The 22,445-nt window shown below is 36.0% G+C and overlaps 1 protein-coding gene across 4 annotated transcripts in view; it reads right to left on the bottom strand.

Moving 5' to 3' along the window:
- The window catches only part of Mbd5 (methyl-CpG binding domain protein 5), a 296,787-nt gene that overhangs the window by 94,876 nt on the left and 179,466 nt on the right, over window positions 1-22,445 (bottom strand). For 3 of the 4 annotated variants that reach the window (XM_041631387.1, XM_041631389.1, XM_041631390.1), the window contains exon 2: window positions 13,491-13,595. The gene's annotated coding sequence lies outside the window, so the exon portion shown is untranslated. Of the gene's footprint in view, window positions 1-13,490; window positions 13,596-22,445 lie in introns of those variants that run through there. The other variant, XM_041631388.1, reaches the window with a different exon arrangement.

Genomic DNA, 22,445 nt, shown 5'->3' with positions numbered 1-22,445 from the left:
AAGTAACTAATATAAAAAAATAAGCCACGTATAGATGGAAAATACACAGGGAGTTTGGATCCTGCATGGTGCTTTGTAGACTTTAAATTTTTTGAGTTCTGGTGAGTTAACAGCAGCAGCTAATGACAGACATGGGACTATAGAACGAACTGCGGAATTGAACCATGCTAGATACTTTAGGGAAAGTAAACATCAAGAAGACTGAGATATAACACATGGGAAGGGCACACAAGAATTTTAACATTGTAATAAAGAATAGAACCTCCTAGTAATGTCAGAAGTTACTCACACCTATGAAGTCTCAATAACATGATTGCCTAAACATGGGCTGAACAAGGACAACACCAATGGACAAGTCAAAATGGATGGGGAAAGCCCAGGAGTCCTCAGTCCTATAAAAGAGCTACAGGCAATTAAAGAATGCTGCGAACAGGAGAAATAGTCTTTCCCAGGGAAGGGGACAACAATTCATTATACAATACCAAATGGTCATCCTTGAAAACATTATATAAAATGAGCAAATTATATTTAGGAATATACATATAAATATATGTATGTTAAAGTAATTAATTTAAAAAGATGCCATGTATTAGTAAAAGAGCAAGGAGGGGTATATGGGAAGATTTGAAGGGAAGAGAGGAGAGGGAAAAATAATGCAATTATATTCTATTCTTAAAAACCCTGCATCTTTCCCCCTTTTAAGTTGTGTTGTCACAATGATGGAAAATGAAGTAACACATGGAATTACATCCCTATCCGTCTGACTGTAATGTGAGCCCTTTGGGGCTACAGCCTTGACCTTAACAATTTTGCACAGTGGGTGAATTCAGAGTATCCTACTGTTTGAAAATGACTTCATAACGTTTTCAGTGCTGCTAGGGAAAAATCAGAGCTAGACTACCTGTGAACTGTAGGAAGTCTCCAGTCTGTTGTCCACATCCACTCTCCTCTCATGAATCCTTACCCCATATGCCACACCCTGTAAATCCTGGTTCTAAGCCCCTTTCTTAGGTTTGTTTGTTGCCGGGAAGAGATGGTGTCTAGTTTCTGCTTACCCAGTTGCATGTCTTATTTATTTCTGATACTCTTGGTGTGGGGGACTCGATTCACAGCAACAGATTTCTAGCTAAAAGCCATCTCATTTTGGTGGTCTGCCCTGGTACTTTACGGCTTTTTCTGGTTGTACAAAGAAACCTACCAAGTAATTTGGTGACCTGGTCTATCAGCAAAAGAGGAGACAAAACCACAAATTTGATCATTAGCAAGCCTATATTCTAATTCCTCTGCATAGACTTGTGATGCAATTTTATTTCCTCTGTTCTTTTTTTTTAATTTTCTGGATAGAGTAAATAAGCACAAACTTTTGAACACATATGATTCTCCACCTCAGAGCAGTTACCTGTGCAGATGTCTTAACATATTCCATGCCTCTCTTTTGTGGTGTTGCTTTTCACACAAAAGTATTAAGTAACAAAACAGCACTCCACAGCAGAAAGGCAGCTCTTAAAATGGAAAACCTAGAGAAATTCTCTGCAGTAGTTTGAAATATAACAAAATTAGCATTATAATTTTATAATAATGCTATTATGTTCTTAACAATGCTTTCTTAAACCTGGGAAATTAAAAAAGACTCAGGTTTCATGCTTGGGATAGATATCTTAGTATACCGGAATACTGTAAATTCCAATCATAGGTAAATAATGAAGGAAACTCTACTGAGACTTACCCAGTTTGTTCTAAAATTATAAACATTGACTGACACATTCTAAATAAAAACACTGCGTTTTCATTTGATTATTTAAAAATGTGTTGAAGAATATTTTAACAGCAACCTTGACAATGACTACATATAGTACCGGAGTCTAAGCAGTGTGCTCCCTGGGATTCTGACACGCAGAACGAGTATTTCAGCATAAGTATCAGCTATGCAGCACACATCCTGCCTTCACATTCAAATCTAGGTCACACAGACTACTCTAAATACTGTGAATAGAAAGAAGAAAGCAGGAGGATTTCCAGGGAGCCAAGAAACCATAATGGCATTCAAATAAGAAGAAAAGCAGCACAACATGGTTTTTAAAAGAGTAATTCCCATGTAAAATAAAAGACAAAGCCTTAAATATGAACTTCTCCTTTATTATATATGCTGAATAAACCTTTGAGAAGTGTTATTTACTTAATAAAATGTCTTCTGTCTCCACCACTCTCTCAGATATGTGTGTGTGTGTGCGCGCGCGCGCACGTGATGTGTGCGGACATGTGTGTTGAGCAGCCAGAAGCAGACAAAAAGGGTATATACCGAAAATAAATGCATTGCTAATAAAAAAGCTTATGCAATTTTCAGAGAAATCCTGCAGCAGTTAGCAGCAATCAGAAAAACTATAGCTTCCATTTACAATAAAGGCAAGTAGATATGATAATAATGATCTCTAAAATTATTTTTTATTTATAAGAAAGTCTTAGAGCATTTATAGTATACTTTAATTAAGAAAATATATAATGCTTTAGAAGTTTCTTAATAACTATATTGTTAGAGATATTCTGTATAAATGATCTTAATCTATTTTATTATTTTACTTGAAATTTACTGAATGTGTTATGGCATAGATTCAAAACATCTTGCTTTTCTTCCAAACTGTATGTGAAAGATAAGAAACAAATATATTTTTCAGCAGAACACAGATCTCTAAGACCCTACAACAATGGATATAATTTTCAAGTGTTAAATAATATTAATACATATGTTAAATTATTTTTATTTTAATTAAATTAGAATTGCACTATTTCCTCTTTCCTTTCCTCCCACCCATGTCTGACTACTACTACCCCCCTCAAATTCATGGCTTCTTTTTTCAGTATTTTCAAGGGAGGTAGAAATGAAAAAACTTGTCTGTCTTATGGTCTTATTATCTGAAAAGACCCTTTCACTTTGCAAGCACAACAATTAAGAAGAGTAACATGAAGAACTACTGAATAGGTAAAAACAGCACTTCATAAAGGAGAAGCCACATCATCAAAGGCATCTCCAGACCAATCAATGAGATCTCCCTAATGTATGCAGTAAGAATGTACACAAGAGTTGCTTTAGTCAGAAGAAAGCACACTTGATCTTACCATGTTAGCTTACGCTGCCACAATCCAAATGGTATCCGTAAAAATATATACAAAATTCCAACTGGTCTGGTTATTTTTCTGCTTGAAATTTTTGTAACTTTATTTAAGGCTAGAATGTAGAATATATATTTTTATTTCTGACAGGGCCCAGTAAAATAACATTACAGGAATTAAAAAAAAAAAGAAGACCACAACAGATGGAAGATGGGACACCAATAGATAAGAAATTTCAACAAATTAATGTGATCTGAGAAAAGGAATTGCTGAAGGCACCCAGAAGACCTTGACCCCAAGTAGTTGGGACCATTATTCTCTGAAACCACAGAGGAACTCATGGCTTAGAGACTGCAATGAGATGGCAGGGCTGACAACTAGGAGAGTTCTGAATATTTGTACGGGGAAAAGCATTGCCATTCACAGAGGTAAACTATGAAAGCATTCACATACCAGAGAAACTAAAACTATTTTCTTCTGCTTTTCTCAATTAACATTTTTGGTAGTATACTTAAGAGTGATGCTATCTGAGTTAAGTAGTTTTAAGCACACCACAGTGAACACACTGGGGGACATGTACTTTTCTGGTGAACTCAAAGGTGCTAGATCCCTAATACAAAGAGAAGCATTTCTCATGTTCATTCTAGTTTATATTTTCATTTAAATCTTTAGGTTAAGTTTAAGCTTTTTAAAAGTTAGTTTTGAGAATTGAGACACAATACTAATACTGTAGGAATTGGTGAGGCCTTGACTTAAAGCTTTCTTTGTACTGTGATTTCCTTTTGGGTGTATTTTGCTAAGTGAAACTTGTTAAATTTTTTGTTAACTAAATTTTTTTCTTAAAATAAAGACTTTTTAACAATTAAAAAAAAGAATATGAGATGCAGCACTGAGGGCTATACTCCACTTCCTGTAGTGCCTAATTCCCCTGCCCTGAAATCCTAAACCTGCCTTTGAAGGTTACATGGTGAATGATTTGTTACCTGGAATCCCACAGTAAGTACTGCTAAAATGAAAAGTGATAATTGTAAATATGACAATTGTTAAGATTATAAAAAGAAATTCATATTAGATTTATGAAATGTCAAGTTTTTATGCAGTGTCTCATGAAGATGTGTTAGCCCAAAATAGCACTTTAAAATGTGTTTTCTCCTTTTTGAGAAAGGATATGCACACACCCCCTACATTTTTTGTGTTCTCCAGTAAACCTTAAAAACTCAGATATGAGCCTATTTGGGTGTGGTCTCACATGATAAATTTCAGCCATAAAGCTTGCATGCTCTCTCTCTCTCTCTCTCTCTCTCTCTCTCTCTCTCTCTCTCTCACACACACACACACACACACACACACACACACACACACCAAAAAGAGCCTGCCTGTGGCAGGTGTCTGCTTAGGCTGTTCAGACGCTGTTTGCAGTTGAGGGTTCTTCACTCTGTCTCTCTCCTGCCGGATTCAGTTTCTGTTCCCCTGCTCCTGCAAAGTACCTGTGATTCTATCTCTAAATAAAGAATCCTTTATTATACTCAATTCTAAGTTAGTGTGAGACTACTTTATAGCATCCATCTATAGATACATTTCTCTTGAGAATAGATTTCAACACCTAAAATTTTGAGAATTTGACTATTTATAAACTTGTAGTTTCATTATAGAGAATGCAAAATTTAGAGAGAAAAAACAATCTGTGTTCTAGTTGTGCCAACTAAGGACATGAAGGGAGGAGCAGCCCAGGGTGACACTGGGCAGCTTAAGGACATCGACCCTAGAGCAGATCCAAAGGGAGAGAAGTTAAGAAAGATCATAGAATGGACAGTTGGAAAACACTGTAATGAATGAAGAAAGCAAAAGACATGTAGAAATTCTAAGGAAACTAAAAGATAAAATAAGTAAAGAAACAAAAGACTCCTTGGCATTATAATCATTAACTAAAACACTAATTCTCTAGTGGCAGCTGTGATTATGACATTCTTTCTGTCACAGAAACTATGGTAGCAGTGGAGAACATAATAAGCAAAATTAGAAGTAGATTAATCTATTTTTATTGTTTTCTTGGAGCTTACATCCTAGCAAAGCAAGAGTGAGATAATTTAGAAAATTAAGCAAATACAACATTTATATTAACAATAAGACATATAGAAAAACAGTAGTGGACAGAAACTTCTAGACATAGAACTTTCTATCTGAGCAATTACTAGTTTAGTCAAGAATTTAAGAAAGGGAGGCTAAAGAACTGAACCATCTGGTTACCTTTATTCTGGAGGAAACAGCAATTGTGAAGGTTTTATAAAAAGGTGATGTAGATATTAGAGGGCTAGGAAGATGGCTCAGGGTCAAGAGCATGTGGTGCTCTTGAAGAGCACCTGGGTTCAATTTCCAGAATACATGTGATGGCTCATATCCATCACTCTAGATCCAGGAGGTCCAACATTCCTTCTGACCTTGGCAGACAGTGGGTACATATGTGGTGTGCAAGTACACACAGGTATAACAAACATATAAAATAAAAATAATACAAATATAGCTTATAAAATAAAAATAAGGTGAAGATGTAGCTAACTATGGTTTAAATACAGACATAAGTAACATACAAAATTACCAATTAAAATAAGAACCATGGAAGTTGAAGAGCTGAAGGAACAGTGGGGTCTATTGAAAACTTAATGACAGAGACGACAATCACAAAACAACATTTATGTGGTTATTTCCTCCACACACCTACGAACACCTGCTTTTTGGCAAAGAAGCAAAAATATCAAATGGAAAAAAGAAAGCATATTTAACAAATGGTGATGGCATAACTGGATATCAACATGTAGAATGAAAATAGATCCATATCTAACATTATGCACAAAGTCAAGTCCAATGGGATCAAAAACCTTAACATAAAGCCAGCCACACTGAACTTCATAGAAGAGAAAAGGGAAATCCACTTGAACACATTGGCACAGGAGATCACTTCCTAAACATATAACCTCAGTAGCACAGACACTGAGAGAAAGAGTGAATGAATGGGACCTTCTGAAACTGAAAAGCTTCTGTAAACCAAAGAACACAGTCAACAAGACAAAATGGTAGCCTACAGAATGGGAAAAGATCTTCACCAACCCCATATTAGAGGGTTGATCTCCAAAATATAGAAAGAACTCAAGAAATTGGTCATCAAAAGAACAAATAATCTAATAAAAAAATGGAGTACAGACCTAAACAGAGAACTCTCAACAGAGGAATCTAAAATGGCCGAAAAACATTTAAGGAAATGCTCAACATCAGAGTAATGCAAATCAAAACAACTCTGAGATTCCACATTACACCTAGAAGAATGGCCAAGATCAAAAACACTGATGACAACTTATGCTGGAGAGGATGTGGTGTAAACAGACCACTCCTGAATTGCTGGTGGGAATGCAAGTTGGTACAGCCCTTTTGGATGTCAGTGTGGTGATATTTCAAAAAATTAGGAAACAACCTTCCTCAAGATTCAGTAATATCACTTTTGGGTATATATCCAAAGGATATTCAATCATACTACAAGGACATGTGCTCAACTATGTTCATAGCAGCAGTGTTTGTCATAGCCAGAACCTGGAAACAACCTAAATGTCCTATGATCAAAGAATGGATAAGGAAAATGTGGCACATTTACACAATAGGGTACTACATAGCAGAAAAAAAATAACAGCATCCTGAAATTTGCAGGCAAATGGATGGAGCTAGAAAACATCATTTTGAATCAGGTAACCCAGAAAGACAATTATCACATGTACTTACTCATAAAGGAAAGAAAAGCAGCCCACAAATCACAATCCCAGAGAACCTAGACAACAATGAAGACCCTCAGAGAGATGTACATGGATCTAATCTACATGGGAAGTAGAAGAAGACAAGATCTAAATAAATTGCGAGCATGGGGACCATGGGAGAGGGTTGAATGGGAGAAGAGAGGAAGGGAAGGAAGCAGATAAAAAAAATGTATAGCTCAATAAAATCAATTAAAAAAAAGAAAAAAACCAAAGCAGCATTTATAGCTAATGGGTGCAAACTAATGGTGGCTCCAGGAGGCAAGGATTAGGTATGGGGAGACCAAGGAAAACAGCAGGTGTGGTTGCAGCTGTGTCCCCTGATGCATCAGACGGCTCTCTAATCATTCTTGCAGGTGCAGTGACATTGTTACCACTGTACGAGAAATTAAGGCACTAGAGCACTTTCCGATTGTCACGAATATTCAATATTCAATAGTGAAGTCCACAACCCAAAAAGATGCTGCCAGACTGTAGCAATGTTAGTGTTGGGGTTTAAAGCACTATCTCACTGTCTAGAAAATCAAGGAGAGAAACGCTAGGAAAGAAGATCTCGTCCTCCATGTTCTCAGAAAGGAAAAGGCTCATCTTACCCACTTCACAAAATTTCACAACACTCTTTAAACGTCCACAATGCAGAGCCCAATGAAGGGCTACTCCTCCTACTTTGTGATACCCTGGTTCAAACTCTCTTTGGAGCGCATGCTTTGTGCTGTTTTGTTTTGCTAAATCAACTTCTGTTTTAACTGTTTATGTCTTTCCACTGATTCCTTCTTTCCTTGGAGAAGATAAGAACTTGATGGACAGAAATATCTGAGGCCATTAGCAAAAATAAATCTAGGTTACCTTGTCTCACTCATGCATTTGTCACAGTGATGGAAATTGATGCATATGTTGGTGTTTAATGAGCAATACCCTGGCCATCTCATGATTAGCATCCTTACTAGTGTGATCCCAGAAACTGAGTGAGAACTGGAAATGGCTTAATGTACTTATTGGTTCAGCAACATCTATTTTAAAAGGTGATATACAATTGCTACAACTTCTAGATACAATTTTAATTGAAAAAAGTAGCTCTGAAAATAAAGCAGGATGTTTCAATAGTTGGGAATGAACTAGAGACAAACTCAAGACTTTGGAGCTTTCAGAAGACTTTCATGTACCCAGTTCATAACTTTACCACATCAGACTAGGAAAAAACTCACAAATAGAGTGAGAGAATCAAAATTTACAACTGAAAATTTCTCAGAAATTCTAATAAAAATGAGAGATGGAGTTTATTTTGCCTTAAAGAAATCTTACCTCACTGAAAAACATTCAACATAGTTGAACACAACTTAATAGTGATCACATTCTTGGTGTTATAGTTTCAGATGCAATTACTTCTGAAGGTAAATAAAAAGCACAAGTTAAAACTTAAAAATAAAAGAGCAAATGAGAAATCTATGAAGGTATCTTGTGTTTGTGACCTTGCACTGTATGTACTATTAAAGCTTGACTTCTGAGACCATCTGTGGTTGATAACGTGTCCAAATCAGGTTTCCTTCTCTCTGGTATTACAAACAATACCCCTCAGTGAAGAACCAATTTCTGAGAATTAACAACTGGCTAGGAGCATCCACGCCCAAGGCCTTGTCTGAGGCCCACATCTCATCTAGTCATTATTCACAATCCCCTAGACAAGCCTCAATTAAAACTGTGAAGGCTATTTAGAACTACATTTGTAAAATCATTTTAAATCATTCTTTCTCATGCTTTCATGACTTCAGTTTGTTTAACTCAGGTGTACCTTCAGATGCAACTAGAGCAAGTAATAAAATAGAGTAGTAATTATTCTGACTGTTGGCTGTCTTGTTTCATTTATTAAATCTAGTTTAATATTTTAAAAATACCTAGTGATTGCATTATACAATAAAAGCAACTGAGCATATAAAAACCTTGAAGCCATGTAAAAAGCAGTGATAATGGAGAGGTGTTCCATCAGCTTAGAATTTTATAATATAGTTTTCATAAGTTAACTTTTATTTGAAAAACAAAATAAATTCAACAAATGCAAAAATGAATTTAAAGATGCAATAGTTCCTAAAATCCAGGGATAAGTTAGAGTCACAACATGCCATGAACTTATTTGATTCTTACTTTCTCTTAGATGAGAAATTACTTATTTCCCATTTATAAATAATTTATTGTCATATGTTAAACTGATTTTTTTCACTCTTACTTTATGTCTATGGCTGAGAATTGCAACCTTCTCACTTTGCTGTTTGCATAAATGGATTATAAGATACAATTTCCTACTAGATATTACATTTAAAAATCTCCTTGTACAAACCATACCACCCCATACTTAATAGTATGGCTAATATTAGAAAGGCAAAATGTAAGTGTTGGTGTGGAGAAGATGCTCATTACTGGGGTGAATATAAATTAGTTCTTCTATCACAGGGAAAAGTCATAGATGTTCCTCTACTCTCCAACATGGTCACTGCCTACCCAAAATTGGCTCTGATTATATGCCTCTGCACAAAATCTACAGTAATGAAAAATGGGAGCTATGGTAATTAACAACATTTCACAATACATACACATATCGATATTCCAGGGGAAAATAAGGTCCTTTCTCAAAATGAGTGATTGAGAATGCCTCAGACTGCTTGGGTCAGAATCATTTTATCTACGGAGAGATGATTATTTTCTACCTCAAGTAGATATTATGAGGATAACAATTTAAAACAGCAAATCAATGTTAGACATGCACTATCTGTTATTATAGATAGTAATAACTTTTTAGAATCTTATTTACTTTTCAAAATTCCTCAAAGATAATTGAAAGCTTTCAATATGTGTGACTTTAAACTTGAAGATTAACTTTTTGTTCTTTTTAATCAAAAAAACAATTTATTTATATGTATGTCGTGACTACGTGTGTGTGTGTACATGCATGAGCATGTGGGTCCTTGCAGAGGTCAGGCAAAAACCTTGGATTCTCAAGAGCTGTAGTTACAGGTTGTTGGAAGCCACTGGGAATCAAACTCCAGCCTTCTTCAAGAGCAGCAAGTGCTTTTACAGGCTGAGTCATCTTTCCAGCCATCCCAAATTTTTTAAATTATAAAAACATACATGACTTTTACATCTATGATTAAGGCTTAATTTTCATGTGTGTGTGTGTTTTTTTTTTTCTATAAAAAGGACAAGTCTACTTCTAGTTGGGAATGACTTGCAGTGTGTCACTTTAAATTAAGATTACCCGTGGAAACAGTTTGTAGTTATGGCTCTAGTTACCACAGGTGCATTGTCTCAATTTTCTAGGGTAAGCTATTACTATGTTTACTATCACATTGTGAAAATGACCCTAAGATACGACTTTCTTCTCAACTAGTACCTTAATCATGAACTGGATATTGACTGCATCATATGATGTAGCACTATCAAAACTATATTCTACCTGACTCAAGGATAAAAAGACAAATGTTGTACTTGGGGAGAAACATATTAAAATGTTCCTCAAAAGATTTGGGAAAGTTCATGTTGATACACCCACAGAAGTAAACTCAAGATAGGACTTTCTGAGGTTAGAAAAATGAAATATACATCATAGTCTAAAGAAGAATTACAGTATTTAGTCAGATGATTCCAATAGAAAAATCAAACAAGGTATTTATTTTTTTTAGGTTTGTGAACATTCTGCTTTTATTATATGGGTGATAGTCTTTTTTTTTTGTAAGTACTTTAGTACAATTAACTTTTTATAGGACTCATTTTGAAACAGCAAATTAAGTAACATTAGTCTTAGCTAATGTTTATGTTTAATGAAATATTCTACGTATGTTGTAATGGAAGTATGTGATTTCAGCCGAAGTGCTACAGATATAAAATATAAATTAGGTAAAATTACATCTTGAGTCATGTGTACACTGAAATATTAACAGATGACATCATATAATACCTGTAATTTACTTCAAAATAAAAATATTGAGATATCAATAAAACAAGATAATCAAATTCTTAATTATTAATGCAAAATTAGGAATGTGAGGATTCATTACTAATATTTTTACATTTATCTCATTATTTTTCAAGAATTACACATGAGTACTACATTAATATCATTTCAATTCAACATAGACCTGCTGCATACTTGGAACTGGGGCATTGTGCACAGATTGCAGAGGCAGGGAATAAACTTCCACCATGTTGGACTGTACAGAGCAAGCAGAGAATACCATATATACCCTAGTAATGATGCAGCTTAAGTTTTTAAGAAGCGCTTAGCAATTTAAGAAGTGCTCATGGTCAGTAAGGAATTATAGATACACAATAGATCAGATTCAGAAATAAAAGACCTCTAAATGGGTCACAGTATTGGATAAATGTACATAGGCTTGGGGGAGAGAGAAGAAAAAGAATATAGACAGTTATAAAAGAAAGTAAATGGTTTTTGAAAAAAAGGTAGTCTTTAAAGAAACAGAGTACAGACTCATAGATTAAAGGAGTAAAGATAATAAAATAAATATTAAAAAGTACTATAGTAAAAATAAATAAGCTATGTAAAGATGGAAAAGTCATAGACATTCTGATTATGTATATTATTGTATTTTCTTAGAATTTTTTGACTGTGAGGGAGCTAAGTACAGAGAGACATTTCACTGTATGGGCTGCTAAGCTAAACCAACATGTATACTTTAACGGTATTTTGATTCCAAAATATGGACCTAAGGATATGTTGCTTTGGAAAAGAGGTTCTTCTTTTGTTTCAAACAAGAGGCCTCCTACTACAGAGGTGATGTGGGATTCCCCTCTGTATGCTGTCAATACCACTGGTTAATAAAGGAACTGGTTTGGCCTGACAGGGTAGAACAGAGCTAGGCCTGGGGGGGGGGAGGGAGTAAACTGAACACTGGGAGAAAGGAGGCAAAGTCGAGAGAGAAGCCATGGAGGGGCTGGCTGGTAAACTACAGCTACATGGTAATACACAGTTGAATAGAAATGGGTTAAATTAAGACGTAAGAGATAGCCAAGAAGAAGCTAGAGCTAATGGGCCAAGCAGTGATTTAATTAATACAGTTTCTGTGTGGTTATTTCAGGGCTGAGCAGCCAGGAACTAACAAGAGGGCTCTTAAAACAAGATTATCAAGTTCTTAATTATTGATACAAAATTAGGGATGGCAGATTTTATTACTAACATTTATACATTATCTCATGATTTTTCAAGAATTATATACATGAGTAATATATTAATATCATTTCCAGCATGCTCTTCCCTCAACTCTTCCCATGCTTTACTTACAACTTCATGATTAAATTACTGCTGCACACACACACAAACACACACACACACAAACATACAAATAGAGCCACATGCATTCGCGCACACACTCAGAAGGCATATTACTGTCTATAATATTTACAGATTTAAAGTTTGTCTTCTGAATTAGGGTGTTTTCTTCATTGTAGCCAAGGCTAGCCTGGAACCCACTATGTATCAGGCTAGCCTTAAGTGCATGGCAGTCCTGTTGCCTCACCCTCCCAAATGTTGGGATTGTAAGTGTGAGCCACAACTTTCAGTATTGATTTAATATTTTTTTATTACGATTCTTTTTCTCATTAAAAAAAAAAAACATTTCTCCAAAGTGTCAGCATGGGGAAAAATGTGACATTCATAAAAGAATGAAAAATTGAAATGAAAATTAATGTTCATTTTACTAGTGATAATATAAAAATTAAAATGTCATACACTTTCATTAGGTTTAAGGATAAAAACAGCTAACACAACAGTATACAGAACTATAGAGAAAGAGGTACTCTTATAAAGTGTCACTGAGATGCAAACTGGTAGATTTACTGACCCTTGACAAACCAATGCGATTTCAAAGAATATACCATAAATTCGCATTCCAAAAACATTCAGTGGAATTTGAAGCATAGTTGTGCTTCTGTAAATGGGCATATCTAAATTTAGGAGTCTGTGCTTCAGAACAAAGAACATGTACTCTTGGAAATCATCTCAAATCATCAGACACCAACACAAAATATGCACAAGATATGTATAGAAGTCATGCTTATCAGAGAAAACTGGAAACATATGAAGTACAATTACAGGAAAGAAGCTCCATATTTTATGGTCGTATTATTAAGCTGAAATATTACAACATGATTAAAAATAATGATGTTAATAACAGTTACTGATACAAAAAATGTTACAAAAAATTGCCAAGTAAAAGAGGCAGTGTACTCATAGAACATTTACACCCTACAATTACTAGTCTCAGTCATGAACACACAGACATCTATTCCACATAATCATCGATTACCTCAGCAAAGAACGTTAGAAAGCACCAGGAGTCCTATGTCAGGACTCTTGTCTGTGTCGGTACTACATTTTTCTGCACTACAAACTCTACAGTGAGTGTTAACCAACCTTATAATAGAAATATTCCTTAAAGACAACAGGTTTATACACTTTTATAAAAACATTTGAAGGCGCTGGCATTTCAAACTACAGATACCAGAAGCTTTCATTTTTAATGAAGACAAGAGAATCATAACTGTATAAAAAAACCAATGGAGCCCAAACGCCATTCCTACCTTCTGGAGAGAGACTGGGACAAACATAGCAAGTGTAAACTCCAGCAGTGTAGTGTTGGTAAATGTTCAGGTGCACTGTGCTCAGCAAGGGAGTGCTGCTTCTCTCTGTTAAAAAAGAACATGGGCACATCTGATTTAGAAGAACCTGGGACCGAAACTCATCTCATAGTCTGCCAGCAACATCAATGAGCCTTTGATAAAGCACAGAAGGATTAGGGTATTGCTTATCTTGTTCTTCAGAGCATATTGATTAACCATGAACGAACAGTACACTGTTTTCATGCTTACTTCATATACTTTAAGGAGATACACCAAAAAAACTGTAAAATTGTTGGTAAGAATAGTATGGGTTTTGTGTCTACTAGCCAGGTAGGGTGCTAAATACTTTCTCCATCCTTTGACACTCCCCACACTTAATACTTGTTCACCAGTATTTATAGGTGCTTATATTATTCAGGCATTATATGAAGTACTGATATACAATGGCAGCCAGTCATGGCGCAAGATATTCAGCAATACCACACCTTCAAATGAATCATTGGATATTGAGAGTTAGTCCTTTGTAGCCAGCTTTAAGGCAGATAAAATATCCAGGAGAGAATAATAACTAAATTGGAATTTGTAGACGAAAGTCACATGAGATACATATGAAGTATGTTATATAGATTTAATACTTTGTAATATGTTATCCTTACAATGTGTCATTACACAAATGTTAGGAAGCCTAATTAATCATGAGAATACAACATCCTAGACAGAATGGTGTTAAATAAGTTTGGCTTGTATATAAATCTCAAAATCTTACTTAAGAGAAAATAAGAAAAATATATATTAAAATAAAAAAGAAGTAAAATGATGAGCATAAAAATTAAGTATTCTGGCATATGCACACACATACATACAGAATTATACAGAGAGTGTGGTTCGTGGTATGTTCCTAACCAAGAATCACCATTGTATGGTGAAACATACACAGAGGGAAAACGCAGTGAGATGGAGAAAAAGAGGTAGTTATTTACAAAGGGGAGCTGAATGAAAATCATCCTCAAACACAAACTGTAAGAACTTTGCATGTCTGTTTTTAAGACACATCTTACAGGTAAACAGTAGAATATTTGCATTCTTCTACACGTGGACATCCAGTTATGCCAGCACCATTTCTTCAAGATGTTTTCTTTTTTCCATTGTATACTTTTGGCTTCTTTGTAAAAAATCAGTTGTTCATGGGCTTATGGATTATGTCAGGGTCTTCAATTTGGTTCCATTTGTCCACATGTCTGTTTTTATGCCAACACCAAGCTGTTTTTATTACTATAGTGCTATAGTAGAGCTTAAAGTTGGGGATGGTGATACCTCCAGAAAGAAATTTCAAATGGCTGAGATACACTTAAAAAAGTGTTCAACATCCTTAACTATCAAGGAAATGAAAATCAAAATGACTTGGATACCATCTTATTCTTGTCAGAATGGGCAAGATCAAAAACGCTAATGACAGTCTCTGTTGGACAGGATGTGGAGTAAGGGGAATACTTCTCCATTGCTGATAGGAGTGTAAACTTATACAGTCACTTTGGAAATCAGTATGACGGTTTCTCAGAAAATTGAGAATCAATCTACCTCAAGATCCAGCAAAACTAGTCTTGGGCATATACTCCAAAGGATGTTCAATCATACCACAAGGACACTTGCTTATATATATTCATAGCAGTCTTATTTGTAATAACCAGAACCTGGAAACAACCCAGATGCCCCTCAACTAAAGAATGGATAAAGAAAATGTGATATATCTATAGGATGGAGTATTACTTAGGGGTAAAAAACAGTGATAATCATGAAATTTGCAGGCAAATGGATAGAACTAGAAAAAAAAAATCACCCTGAGTGAGGTAACCCAGACCCAGAAAGACAAACATGGTATGCACTCACTCAGAAGTGAATATTAGATGTAAAACAAAGATAACCAGACTACAAACCTCAGTCACAGAGAAGCTAGGTAACAAGGAGAACCTAAGAGAGATGTATGGATCTCCTTGGGAAGAGGAAATAGATGAGATGTCCTGGGTAAACTGGGAGTAGAGGAGAGTAGAGGGGGAGAGAATGGGAAATGGGAACATGAGGGATCAAGATGGTTGACTTGGTGGCAGGCAGAGGACAAGAGCAATAAAAGAAGTATCTTGATAGAGGAGGAGCCCTTATTGAATTAGGGAGAAACCTGATGCCAGGGAACTCCCAGAAACCCACAAGGATGATCTTAGATAAGACTCCTAGCAATAGTGGAGAGGGTACCTGAACTGAGAACTTGTAATCAGATTGGTGACTACCCTAATTGTCATCATAAAGCCTTCATCCAGTACCTGATGGAAGTAGATAGAGATCCACAGCCAAGTACTAGGCTGAGCATTGGTAGCCTAGTTGAAGAGAGGATGAGGAATTTTATGAGCAAAAGGAGGGCCAAGAACATGATAGGGAAACCCACAGAGACAGTTGACAGCTTGTGGGAGCTCACGGACTCAGATGGATAGCTAGGGAGCCATGGCACTAACCTAAGCCCTCTGCATCTGGGTGACAGTTGTGTAGCTTGGTCTTTTGTAGGGCCCCTATCTGTGGGACCAGAACCTGTCCATGATGCATGAGCTGGCTCTTTGGAACCTATTCCCTATGACGAGATGCCATGCTTTGTTGACTCCCATGGGAGGTCTTACTCCTTCTGAATAAAGATGGAGGAGTGGATAGGGGGTGGGTAAATGGGAGGCAGGGGAAGGGAACAAGAGGAGAAGAGGGAGGAGAAATTGTGGTTGCTATGCAAAATTAATTAAAAAATTATGAATAATAAAAAAGTTTTCACCATAAAAAAGTATAAGTGTGCACACATGATGTTTGAAGGCATTTTGGATGACATAAGTGGCAATGACACATTAGCTTCCTTACCCACTGAGCATAAAGCTTGGGCTACTACTTTCTAAATCTTCATTTCCTCCTTTGATGCCTATGTCTATAAACTTGTTCGAAACTTTGAAAATATCAATACTTTCAGCTGAATTTTATTGAGCTTAAGTAGCAAAGTTGGGGGCAGACAATTACTTTATTACCTATACATAAAACACTATTTAAAGCGAATCAGAAAAATATCACTTGTTTACATGATAGCTGACTTTTATAAAAAATAAAAGTACCTTGAAGTCAGAATTAAAATTGGAAGACAAAAACAGCAGTATAAAGAAGCCTGCAGGGTTTACAAAGCTGTTTTCGTCTTGCATGTAAGATTAATGTGATCAACAAAATTTTCTTCTTGTTGGGTAAAGAAGAAAACTTCAACTCAGCTCCTGTTTCCTTGCCTTAAATTGAGCAGTTAAGAACAATGGACATGGATGTTGTTTCAGCATCTATTCCACCAGTTGTGTCCTTCAGACAAAGGACCAGATAATTTGTTGAGGAAGTTGAGAGACTGAGTTCTGGTTTCATCCCTGACCATTATAAGCACAAATATGGATTTTATAATGAAAAATTCAACAAAAAGAAAGAAAAAAATTCATTGACAAGTTATGATAAGTATAAACAAGTCTTAAAGGAGGAAACAATGGAATAAGATGATGATCTCTATAAACTAGTGACAATAAAAAGGATAGCCACTGGTCAAAACTTAGTATCAATTCAATATACCATTAATCTTATTGCTGTGTGGCTTGTTTTGGGATTTTGACACATATACACTCAGAATCTGTTATCTGGTCAGGGTAGTTTCATAATTTCATAGTACAGTCTCATAGCTTACATTGAAATATGATCTATGTTGTTTTCTTGCATATGGAGAGAATTGAAGAATACTTTATTCATTCTGCATATGGAGACCAAGAGCATTTATTGAATATAATTGCTTCAATCTACCTATGTTCATGTTGTATTTGTTGGAAATTGGCTTAACTATGTATTCTTTATGCTACTTTATTGGTTTATATAGTCTTATCATGACAATTATCATACTGTTTGTATTCCTATAGTTTTAAAGTTAGACAATGTAATACAACTAACATTACAGATTGTTTAGCATTGCTTTGTACTTCTGGAAAGACTGACTAGTTTAGGGTAGTCTGGTCAACTTAACATTATTTCTGCCATCCATGAACTTCAGTTGTCTGTTCTCTGTGTATGACCTCTTCATCTGGATTCATGACTTGTTATTTTCATTATTGGGTTCCTTTTTGGGCTTAATATTTTACTTAGTATTTATTATTTAGTGAACACTGTGAATGACATTTTTTCAGTTATTATATTTTGATATATAAAAGATTCTTAAATATGTTTACTTTGTGTTCAGAAACATTATTGAATTTATTAATTATAAGAGTTTTAGGGTACAGCCTTTTACACTTTTCTTCATATAAAATCATGGTGGCTGTGAACATGTACAGTCTGACCATTATCCTATTTGAATGTCCTTTAGATAAAAATAAACCAAGTACATGGAAGTACACTTCTGCACACTTTCTGTATTATCAGAAAATCCTATTGTGTAGACTGTATGTACTTAAAAAAAAAACCTAGCTTCTTAATACTAGAATATCATTTCGCTGGGCGGTGGTGGTGCACTCCTTTAATTCTAGCAATCAGGAGGCAGAGGTGGATCTCTGTGAGTTTGATGCCAGCCTGGTCTACAAGAGCTAGTTCCAGGATAGGCCCCAAAGCAACAGAGAAACCCTGTCTTGAAAATCCAAAAGAAAAGCAAAGAGTATCCATTTCCTTGTTCAGTATACAACTGTGCAACTGTGTGTTTAAAAAATTCTTATTGTCATATTTGTTAAATGAACAACGATTGTTTTAAAATGAATTTGTGTGATTTTTACAAAATTTCTTAAAATTAAATAGTGGGAATTGATTGTACTGTCAAGACTCTTACTGGAACGGTATATTTGAGAATTAAATGTATAGTTTCAGAAATAATCAGGCAGACTTAAAAAATTAGGTCAGTCCTTCCCAAGTCTTCTAGAAACAAGAGCCTGGCCCCTAGCTTTCAGTCTTATTAGTCTTCTAAGCTAAGTAAAGCATACAGGTTAAGAAACTCAGGCTACTCCAAAGCCCCCAAAAGTCAGGACATCACTGAAATCTAAAGGTACTGAGAGTGTCAAGTGGACACTGTTCAAGTTGCAAAATCTTATGCAGTTTCTTGGTTTGGCTAAGAATCTGACTTCCTGCCATAGGAAGTTCATATAAGCTTAATTTGAGATTCCTTATGAAAATTTCCAGTGGAGAAAATTTTAATATGGCTCTATGTCAGTGGCTCCCAACCTTTCTAATGCTAAGACCTTTTAATTTATCATGTTGTGGTGACCCCAACCATAAAATTATTTCATTGCTACTTGATAACTATAACTTGTTACTGTTATGAATTGTAATGTAAATATCTGATATGCAGGATGGTCTTAGGTGACCCTTGTGAAAGGGCTGTTCTATTCCCAAAGGGGCTATGGCCTACAGGATGAGAACCATTGCTCTATGGTCAATGACCATTCTTGCTACACTTATTTAAGAATCAGGGCCGCTTGTTACCTTGCAAATAAAAGTTAAGGAGGAAGTAGTTATAGGAAAAAGTTTTGCTTCAGTAGAAAAGCATAGTGAAGTTGATATAACTTCAGCGGTGTTCACTGTCTTTCTTAAACTGAATGGGCCATTTATTCTCCTGGCTTCTTCCAATATCTGCCTATGATGTTGCAAATTACTATTTCTAATATTTACCCCTTCTGATTTGACAGCTTTGATAACTGATTCATCTCCCCAAAGTGAAAGGCAGAAAACTGAATATAAACATCAAAGAAGTAACCCAACAGATTAAATGAGTCAATATGTAAAGTACTTAGATTAGTGCCTAACAGTGCCTGGCACAGAAAAGAAATATGTTTTTAATGATGGCTACTATTTTCTCAACTAATATTATTATGTATATTGACCATCAAATATCCTGAGATTTTTAAGCTTCCAGGAGCCAGAGAAATCAGCAATATAAATGTATGATGAGAAAAATTCCCAAGTTCTAAAAAATCATGTGAGGTTGGAGAGGGCACGAAAAGAATTACAGGTTGAGTCAGTTCATCAAACCCAGGGTTTGAGTCCATCTTCCTCTGTTGTTGATTCATTGCTATTAAAAAATTTCACTTTCAAATGTTCTCTTTAAACTGGCTATAACAACTCTTCTTGGCACTCAATAAAAATGAACTTATTTGATAAAAACAAACATTTTAAAGTTACAAATAACCATTGACAACTAAAAGGGAAAAATACATCCAAATCTACTCAAAATGAGCAAACTCAATAACATAACCAAGGTATGCTATAATTTTGTTGTCTTAGTAGGTTCAATCCCATGAAATTGTCCATATTCAATCATTTTTTAAAACTCAAAATGACAATTTCACCTGTTCTAATCTAGTATTTCAGCAGCTATACAGTAGAGACCACATACTTAAATTTTTCTTTATTAGATGTTATATTTTTATTTGGTTAGTTGAAGTTACTTAGACAAAATATAGATAGATGAGGTCTACAACAGAAGGCAAAATTATCCAAGGAAACAGGATAAGCATTTATAAAGTAGCATATAGGTGTCTGAAAACTTAATGACGCTACTTCCTTTTGCCTTCACAAGACAGACTCCATGTGATCATGGGCAAAAATCCAGCTTTAAACCAAGGGCTCTGGTATAGTAATAATGGCAATATATGGCACATTAGTGATAAATGAGGGAAACTATACATGTTTCTCATGATTCAGCCACTTGGTTTAGAGGATAAATTCAGGGCAAGTATAGCTGAGAGGAAGCAGCCTCTTCTTCTTGCACTAAACCTTAACCCAGAGAAAATCAGCAAACACTGGGATCAAAGCCATTCTAGCTAACTCATGAGAAACAGGTTCTATGCTGAGAACACTGGGGTCCCAGTCATCCTAGTCTATGGGGCAAAGGTTCTATGCTGAGAACAGCGGGATCCAAGTCATCCTAACTAACTCATGGGGCACAGGTTCTGTTCTGAGTAACGCTAACCAAGTAAGTGAAAGGCTACTTATTATTGAAGGCAGTTTCACTGACTCTGTCCTTAGCATTGAAGTAGTGGCTCTGAGACTTTACCCAGGAAAAGAGGAAGGCTTTAAAGACAGAATGCAAGCTCTATCGCCAAAGCACTGACTTTAGTTAGAGTAGAATATAGAAAAGCAAAACCACAGTGTGGCCTTGGGGAAATGCCAGTTTCTGGTAAGCAAATAGGACTCTTCTATCTTTGGGACAGAAAAAAAAAGGTAAGCTTTATCAGTGAACAGCAGGGAGAAACGATGTCAGTTTTTGAACAATAAGGAAAGGTAATATGAGGAAAATACAAGCAGTTACTGCAGAGAACCAAGGGGAGAGACAGATAAGAATGGTTGTTCTGAGGTGAGACAAACTTCAAACATGGCCTGAAGAAAGCATAGCAAAGGGGAGTTTGATAGGAGTGAAGTGGGGCAAAATTTATGTGTGGGAGTATTGAAAATAGAACATTCAACCAGCAATTAATAGCACCTATCAGACGGAAGTGACCAAATGAAGCATTAGAGGAGGCAGCCAAAGAGCTCTTTGTCATAACTGTCACTACAGTTTCAGAGTCACTACCACACATGAGTAAGGTTTTGATCCCTACAAGGCAGAATCAAAAGTATTACGAAGTTAATGAAGCAAATTTGATGAAAATAGTTCAGCCAGCTTGTTAAATAAATAAGAGTAAACCAGAGGTGCTACTATACACTACCCCACAAATCTACATGTTAATTATACTTTCCTCAAACCCGCATGTGCCTGGCAGAAACATTTAAAGGAGGAAGGATTCATTTTGGTTTGAGGTGTAGGTGTTTCAGTTTATGGGCAGGATGCCATCTGCTTTGACTCTCAAGAGATGCAGGATCTCATGGCAGCAGAAGCATGTGGCATAGGGTACTTAGCAGATGGCACCCCAGAAGCAGAGAAAACAGGAAGGGTCTACACAGCTCTAACAGATCCAAATAGTCTGTTTAAGTAAAAGATGAATCATGAATGACCTAAACCACTTATCTGAGCCTTCACATCTCTGACAGACACCCAAAAGTTTGCCTTCCTAATCTGTTCTGTATACCTCAACCTGGTCAGGATGACAAAAGTTAACCATGACCTCCAGGAAGGAAGTGAACTGAAGCTGCATCTATGTAAACTGGAGGAAGAGAATTAGAATAAGGAAAAAAAGATTACTTTTCAAATAGAGAATGACAATAGCAACTTTTTAAGTTCAAAAAGGCAGTCACAGGATACCTGAAAAGGGGAGAGAAAATGGTAGCGCATAGAAAGGAAGCCAAGCTGAACAAAGTTCCAGCAGTATGGCTCCTCATCAGAGGAGGAAATACAGAAGAGTGTCCTCAGAGGTAATCCTGATGGCCATCCATGAGAAGTTCATAGTCCTAGTAAGCCTTAAAACCAGTCATGCATTTTGTTGGGATATTAATTCCTCTGGTAGATGGATTAGCAGTATAGAGGATTCCCATTTTTCAGTCTGTGACTCAGACAGGGGCTGGGTGTCATCTTGAGACTATTCTCAAAGTAGATATAAACTGCCAATAAGTATTTGAAAAAATATTCTACATCACTAGCCCTCAGGTTAATGAAAATTAAAACTGTTGGCTTACAATACCAGGCATGGATTCCTTCCTATTGGGCAAGGCTTCCATTCAACTGGACAGCTGTTGGCTACGACCATGACACATGTGCCACTACTGCACCTTCACAGCCATCTGATCAGGCTGGTCAGTGCTGTGGTCTGCGGCCATCACAGATGGGTAGAACTGTCAATTGCCTGCCCCCTGAACAAAAGGCACTTTCTGGCACCATAAAAGCTAGTGCTGAAGGAGTAAATATTCAGGTTAGATTCAGCTCAATTCTGTGCCCTGTATCCAAACTGCATGTAGTCTTCC

Source organism: Microtus oregoni, unplaced genomic scaffold (assembly GCF_018167655.1).
Source record: "Microtus oregoni isolate MIOR12 unplaced genomic scaffold, Mior012 000037F_ref0000500, whole genome shotgun sequence".
Classification (NCBI taxonomy): domain Eukaryota; kingdom Metazoa; phylum Chordata; class Mammalia; order Rodentia; family Cricetidae; genus Microtus; species Microtus oregoni.
Note: the sequence above shows the minus strand (reverse complement) of the source record. Positions and strands in the feature narration are given on the sequence as shown.